Source organism: Pseudonaja textilis, chromosome 4 (assembly GCF_049901715.1).
Source record: "Pseudonaja textilis isolate UNSWEBS1 chromosome 4, rPseTex1.2, whole genome shotgun sequence".
NCBI classification, from domain to species: Eukaryota; Metazoa; Chordata; class Lepidosauria; order Squamata; family Elapidae; genus Pseudonaja; species Pseudonaja textilis.
In genome coordinates, this window is record NC_141993.1 from 2,314,252 (window position 1) to 2,322,497 (window position 8,246).

General features: G+C 36.6%; 1 long non-coding RNA gene across 1 annotated transcript; it reads left to right on the forward strand.

The window, feature by feature from the left end:
• The first annotated feature begins 534 nt into the window (after positions 1–534).
• On the forward strand, positions 535–7,724 carry LOC148125736 (uncharacterized). Its single transcript, XR_015743679.1, has 3 exons — positions 535–628; positions 4,187–4,324; positions 7,263–7,724. It is a non-coding gene; the product is annotated as an uncharacterized LOC148125736 (long non-coding RNA).
• The last annotated feature ends 522 nt before the right edge of the window (positions 7,725–8,246 follow it).

The following is an 8,246-nucleotide window of genomic DNA, read 5'->3' on the forward strand; positions in this document are numbered from 1 at the left end:
CATGACACCACCGCTGCAAGATTAGTCCTTGCCCAAAGATGGAAATGTAATGATATGCCAGATGAAATAGAAATAATTAGAAAAATTTGGATGTGCGCTGAAATGGGTAAGTAACTCAAGAGTTAAAAGATAGGACTGAATCTGATTATTACAAAATCTGGGAGAAGTTTTACCAGTGGTTTAAAAAAGAAAGGAGTAAATGTATTAATGATGATTAATATTTATGTATATATGTAAATTTGCACTTTTTGTTATATGTATTATTTGAGGATGTAAGACAAGTAGGTGTGTCGGGATGTATGCATCATGTTCATTGTTTTTAAATGTTTTTCTTTCTGTTGTTTCATTAATAAAATTTATTTTTTTAAAAAAGAATTCTATTCTATTCCATTGTACCTGTGCTTTTGGTTTTTCCTGTCTAAGTGCAGGATCTTACTTTTCTCACCCCTGAATTGCATTTTATTGGATATAGCTCAGTATTCAGGTCTCTTAAGTTCTTCTAATCAAGTCTATCTTCCAAAGTGAGGAATTTTTCTTCTATATCTTCTTCCAGATCATTTATGAAGATGTTGAAGAGAATTGGATCCACGACAGAACCTTGAGTACTTCACTGCATATTTCCTTCCATGTAAATATAGCTCCATTGAGGAATACATGCTGGGAGCATTTGGTCAGTGAATTGTGAATTCATCTGCTGGTGATGGTGTCTATCCCACATTGTTCTATCTTATCAAAAAATAGGCTGTGGTCTACTTTGTCAAATGCCTTACTAAAGTCCAAGTATACTATGCAGACAGAGGATTCTAGCAAAGCAAGTGACTCTGGAGAGAGTAGAGGACAAAAATAACAAAAGAAGGATTTATTGTTTTCCTGTCAATTTGGATCAAATATTTGATCTTATTATTTCAATTCATAACTTTGATTTGATTTGCATTGTCCTATTATCTTCTACTTTCACGTTTGCAGGGAAATTTTTAGAAATATGTATAGAGTTGTTTAAGGAGTGGGCAACCTTAAAAGTGGAATGAATGAACGAAAGAATGAATGAACGAGAATGCTTTCAATGTGTGGTTGTTAACATAGGACCAATTCTGATTAATATTTTTTTCTGGAATACTGACTACCATTTAGGCATTTCATAGAGAGTTCTTGTCAATGAAGTATATTTTGGTTCTTTTCCTGGGAACAGAAACAGAAAAAGTTTATGAGGAAAAGTTTAATACTCCATTCAGAAGTGAAGATTGCCACAGGATTCAGGATGCTCAGGATTCACTTTAATACAGCTGTGTTATACGTACTATGAATTTAGCTTTCAAATATGCTTTGCATATCTTCCACATATACTGTGTGACCTCATGCTGTTTCTGTAATATATACATGGAATGTAATGTATAGGGTTTCCGTATATCTGAATCAGAATCACATTATAGGATTTTTTCTGGAAAAATGGCACTGAAATTACATCAATGCCTCCTGTCAGCCTCCAAGAAGTTTTCCTGACATCTTTAGCTGCTTGACTCTTGTCGGCTGCCATGGAAATGGGGGGAGGGGTAATTTGGTGTTTGAGGGGAAGGAAGGGTGCTGGAATGCAAGATGTGTGAACTAAAATGGAGGGGACACTTTCCTTCTTACTGCGCAACTGCATACACTTATCTCTTCTAAGCCAAGGTCAACTGTCTTGGCATACCAGATGTGTGAGAAACCACTTGAAGATGTACCCCACATGGCATCATATACACCTCAGATTGGATGACCAGTTTGAACTCCTGTGGAAGGGAACTTGGGATAACTTTCAATATGTAATTTCTGCACCTATTTGCCTCAGATCCTGCTTTCCTTTTGTTGCTATCACTTCAAATCGAGTAAAAGTACTTTTCCCTATTTTAATGGAGTCTAAGGTTTTCTTTCTTGGATTGTAAATGAAGGCACAGCTGATATCTCTTTTTCCTGCTTGATTCTTGGTATAATATATTCTAAGCATCAAGACTGCAATGCCATGTAGCTATGATGTTCTTTTGTGGACAGGTAGGCTTTGGTGCCCATGCTTTAAATCCAAGTGCTATCTTGCATATTTTCTTCTATTTGTATGCATTCAATTAAAGAATTTTTATCTCTCTTTTTCTGATATATAGAACTGCCTCTCTGTGTGCATGTTTGTGTATGTATTTGTGTGTTTTGCAAAAGAGAGGAAGAAGAGGAAGGAGTCTTGCACCTCCTCTCTACTGTATTAATTTTCCTTCCCAAAGGTGTTCTATCTATCTGATTGTGATGTTTTCATAGGACTCAGCATTTCCTTTCCATCCCAACTGTAGCTTGGAGAGAGCTAGTTAATGGTCCATTAAAGATATTCAGAAAGTACCTTGGTGGTTATCTAGGAAAAAAGAAAACATCAACAATGGGAAACTTTTAAACAAAAGCTTTTAGCAAGCGTAGCAACAGAGACAGAAAATTATCTTATTGCATTCTTGCTTCTATGGAAATGCTTCATGCTTTCCTTGAATGGAAAATGGGCCAGAATGAAACGCTAAAATGCTAAAATTTCATAGATTCTCTATGTAACTTTTGAGCAATTGCTATGATTTTTAAAAATAAATCGGTTTACAGTAAAAGCATAAATGCTCAATATGACTATTGTTCTATCTTTGACTTATACTGGCTGGAGATGGATGTGTAACACAGTGCAGACCTAACAAAGAGGGGAATATACTTGCTCTCCAGGTATAGTTACAAAGGCAAGCTTGAGAATGAGGAGGTGAGGTGAGAAAGAGATTTCTCTTTTCCTGAAGCTCTGATGACCCCAATATCCTATCTACCAATTATGAATATGAGGATCTTTGGCCATTGGGCTAAATTGTGTGCTTGTAAATAAAGTCAGTGTTACAGATGTCATATACTGTACCTCCAGTGTTTTTTATTCAGTGGAAGCTGAATTATTTCATATATTTAATTCATTAATTTAATTTAATTCATTAAATTAAATAATTAAAAATGTATCCAGGAAATTATAGGTCAATCAATTTGACATCAGCACCAGGGAAAATCCCAGAAAAGATAATCAAGCAGAGGATTAGTGAGTAGCTAGAAATGAACAAGGTGATTACTAGAAGCCAACATGTTAAAAATAGATCAAACCTTATATTTTTCTTTGATATAGTAACTAAATTAGCAGACCATCAAAATTCTGTCAACATAGTATACCTGGACTTCAGAAAGGCATTTGACAAAGTAGACCTGATGTGAGATAGACTAATTCACATGAAACTCGATATGATTGGATTATGACAAAGGGACCAAAATGAATCCTCACTTTTTAAAGTAATGTTTTCCTGCTTTGTAGTCTAAATACGATCAAAAGTCTATACTGTTATTTATGGTGGGTTGAATTGTTATGCCTTGGCATGCAATTCCATATATCCAGGACTATCATCTTAGCTGTGCTAGGTTTAAGGAAAGAGACTGTTGGGCAATTCAGTTCTTCTGTATATGAACAAAATCATCATTTTACTTGACCAGTTTAGACTAGCACATAATCAAGTCTAGAAGTCTAAAGAATTACATATAATTCCTATAGTTTATGCTTTAGTTTCCCTAACTCTAAGATAATCTTGCATCAGGTGGTACAACTGAGTAAAGCTTACAGCACAAAACTTCCCATTATTGGTATAGATAATATTTATCAGATTATCTTTCTTATCCATGATCAAATCGTAGTTGATATTATGAAGGGACCTGGCATTGATTAACAGCCACAGCAGGCCTGGGATATAGTGGGAAAGAACCAATTGCCATCTGGTTGAAAAAGAAACCAGATGTTAGAATGGGCACTACTTGCCTAATTCCAAATTTTCTTAATTGGTTTGAAAACTCCCAGGTGATATCTCCTCCTATTTTCTCCACTTGCTTAACTTCTTATCCAGAGAAACAAGGGAGTAATAATATGATACTAAGAAAGGATACATTTTTTGACATTGAGGCTTTCACAGCCTAATGAAATAGAGATTTCTCACAATTCTAAATAAATTAGCTATGGAGTAAAGCCACCAACATTTGCAATTGTGGGATGTGATTTTGATACCAATATCTGAGCTGTTTACTTCTCAATAGTTCCTTTTTTATTCCCTTTCCCAATGAAGAACTCACCTTAGTGCTACTGTGGCAAAAAAAGTTCTCACTTTCTTCTTTTCAGCATGTGCAACAGGACCATGCTATTATTCCTCTAACTGTGGATATTGTATTTAGTGGAGCCCTGGAACTCAAAGGAGAAGAGGCGTAGAAAGAAAAAAAGAAGAAGGAAAAAAGAAAACATTATGTTTTTGCAGATCAGGTAATTTTTCAGCAGCTCACACTTAGGAAATCCTAAGATTCAGTTCCTGTTGCATTTCCAATGGAATCAGAATGAATATATGACGAATTGTACCGGTTCTGAGGGTAGAGTATAGTGCAATTCAACAATGTTGTCCTTAACCTACTTAGTGTACTTCTCTCTCACTCTCTTGCACACATATCATCGCTAACCTTATAAGAATGTAATGCCACATATTTATAAACACTTTCTTATTTTCTTAGTAAAACTCTGATGTGAGAACTTTATGTCCAGTTCCTAAATCTCAGCAGTTTCAGATAAGATAAAGCAGAGACATGATTACTTCCCAAATGACCTTTGGAAGAATTTGAAGGGATATGGGCTTATTTTAAAAAAAAATCTAAACTGAATTGGGAAGTTGACCATTATTGCAAACATGGTTCTAGTTAACAGTACTGCCTCCATGTAATTGTTGCTTGGTGAATTTGCAGGCTGGATAAAATTTCCACCCATCTGTTAGTAGAGAAGAGATGATCTGCTTTCTACCAATAATTCTGGCCACTCCTTTATCACATAAGGATGCATAATTTGAGAAAGCGATTTTAAATTAAAAAATGACTTCAGAAATGTGGTTTTGTTAAAAACTGAACATCATATGTCCTTTAACTGAAGGATAGATGGGGGTATGGTCTCCGTTTTGAAAAATTGGTAAAACTTTGATGCCAGAAATTAAAAATCTTTTTAATAACGTTCATTTAGAAATGCAGGATGCTGTATCAGATCAATGGATTGCATTTGGTCATAAACTCAGGATTCTGAAGCAAGTTGGATTAAACTAAGTAAGGTCTCCTAAGAGTTAAGATTGATTCCTGGTGATTACACAGACATATTCATGTTGTTTTCTTGGCACAAAATGGAAATGAATTTCCATTACCTTCTTCCTTGTTTTCCTAACTTCTCAATCTAATTTACAGCTCTGGTATTCCCCGGAGATATCAATCTGAGTATTAATTAAGCTTGTCTTTAGGTTAGCTGAAATGATTTTGCTGATCTATTTGAAATTCTCTCTTTGTTTTTCTTGTGTCCCTCCTCTCTTTTTCCAGATAAATTCCTTTCAAAACCTTTGTCAAAAATTCTTTTTAGTGTAAAATTGCATAATTCATTACATTTTTGAGGTTTTCATGATGATTGGCTAAGTATTACTGGGCTTTGGATTAAGAATCCAATGCATTTGTCCACCCATCTGTCCATCCATCCATATCTCTCTCCCTCCTTTCCAAAGCAGATTGAGGTACCTTGACTGAACAGGAATCCTAAAAAAATCAGATGGATTCATAGCAAATCTGCTATGACTTTTTTTCACCAGGAACCCCACAGAAGGGATCTGTCACTGATGAGCTGTATTTGAGTATTGGTCTAGCAAATGTTTTGTATGCTCTAGTTAGTAGTGTGATATTACCAGAGAAAAGCTACGCAGGATTAGGTTAACAACTCTTAATGCCTTTTTGGCTTTGTAGTTACAATGGGCTCTAGCACTTAGATCATTAGAGATGAGTACTCCAAGGTCCTTCACAAGTGCAATCAATCAGTGCTATACCAGTCCAAACACTGACTGAACAGAATCCAGATAATCTACTTCCTTGAACGTCCTTTGAAATTGTAGCTCCATTAGTTTCAACTATCTACCTTCAAAAAGAAAGACAGGAGTAATTCTGTGAGAAATTTCCCTATAAAACCAAGCAAAATGAAATTTTGAATGGATAAAAATACTTATTAGGGAAAGGCAAACAGAAGGAAGGTAAACATCATATGCACACAAACCTCTATACCAGTTGCTTAATTACCACTTTGGACAAGACTTTGGATTTTAGCAGAGAATGACTCAGGTGTCTGTCATTTGGATGTTCTCAGACAGGCCTTCTTTCTTGCTTCCAAGCATTTAACTTATCCTAAACACTTATTCTCAGTTTTATAGGTTGAGATAGCCAGCTTCTTTAGTGAATCTGGCATTTTGCTCATCCCAGAACTGTTCTTCTTCTATGATGTCCTTGGCCTACCTTTGCTAATGCACCATGAGGAAAAGGCACAGTCTGATTTTTACTAGTTGTATCTTAGTTTACACATAAATGGGATTACGAGGCAGACTTTGGGGAAAAACTGAATTCAGGTCTTTCAACATGGGGTCAGTTTACTGGACTTAGGGGGGCACTGTTGTACCATTCCATAACTTGAGATTTGTCACAAATATATAAATGCAAATCACTGTATTTTGAAAGCAATGCAAGGTATTTTACCCTAGTGAGAATACCACAACCAGTTCAGCAACCTCTTACTTCAATTTCTTTGCTTTAGTATGTGTAAGGCTGCAATCAATAGCAAAAGGAAACACAATCTGTAGAAAACATCCACCAATAATCTTGTCAGGCATAGGAAGTCTACAGTAATATTTTTCTGAAAATCATAATGCAAACCTCAATTTAATGGACTATTGGGGGGAAGGGATATCTGTGAAATCAGAATGCATATGAATTACATCTTTTGCTTACATTTATATCATTTGTGTACTTATGTATAGCAGTGTATTTGAGAAGTATTTATTTTCATTACCACAGCAATATTCACAGTTGCTGTTACACAGTTGTATCTTGACATACAATTATAGAACCACTGAATCATAGAGTTGGGAGATGCCCTTTCGGTAATCAAATCTAACCACCCAGTTAGTTGAGAAATTTGTTTTGTACCTAGTTGTTTAAGACATTGGTACTGTATATCCATCTAAGTGTTAATATCATTATCATCAACTTATGGATAAGGGCCACCATTTTTCTATGCCTGAAAAAAACAACTGATTAGGCTGTCATTGTCTGTATATGTTGATTCACTGCATAATGGTGGATTGTATTCCTGATTGTAACATGATATCAGCTGAATCAACGTGCATCCTCAAACTTGACAGATCGCAAAAGTCCAAGGAGGTTCAGACCTGGATAGACCATCAAACCTACAGATTGTTAGGCTACCATAGAGTTAAATAAACATTCTGGATGAAGACAGTGGCCATGCTGTCACCAGGAGTTGAGTTCAGCTTGTGAGAATCTTTACTTGGATTATGATTTACTTTTCAGGGCTCCCATTCTCCCTCAGCCACAGTGCTCCCCTCCCCACTACACTTCAAGTGCAGGGAGGACGTTTACTAAAAACAGAGTTAATTAAAAATTAAATAATTTGTCAGTGTATAAGGATTCATTAACTGGAATAGGCATGGCAACAAGTCAGCCAATAGGAACTGTTTGGTAACTGAGACAGTTTGGAGCTGGGTATGGCTTAGCTTAACTGTTCTGTGTATATGAGTTTGTTTGTCTCTTTGCTTGAGAGTTCTTGTACTTGCTACTTCTTCTTTCTATCACTTTGCAAGAGCTGCATGGGTATTGTATATGTTGTGGCTCTGAGGTTTGAGCCTGCATTGTTAGAGGATGAAGACTCGGACAATAGAGAAGAGGAGGATTTGGAAATGCCTTCCTCCCCAGGACCTTCCTCTTCGGCAATGCCTTCCTCCCTGATTGTGCCTCAGGTGTCGGCAGATAACCGAGAGGGAAAACCTGAGGCTAATCAGGTAAAGGAGGAGAGCATATCAGAGTCTCTGACTGAGAATCAAGCAGAGGAATGCTGGCTTGATGCAAGGCAGCGTCGCAGGCAAAAGTGTGAGCTGCAATGCAGGAGGAAGGGATGAATCAGAGACTGAGCTGAGGGACTGACACACCCCACAGGGAATAAAAGTGGGTGTGTTCACTCTGAGAGTTTCGTATGGGACAACGTGTGACTTATTCAGAGAGCTCTGGATTATTCTGTGCTGTGATAGCTTGTGTGATTTATATTCCTGCTTTCTTGTTGGACTTGGCAGACAGCGTGTGTGAGACTGCCAAGAACTTTATTGGCTCGA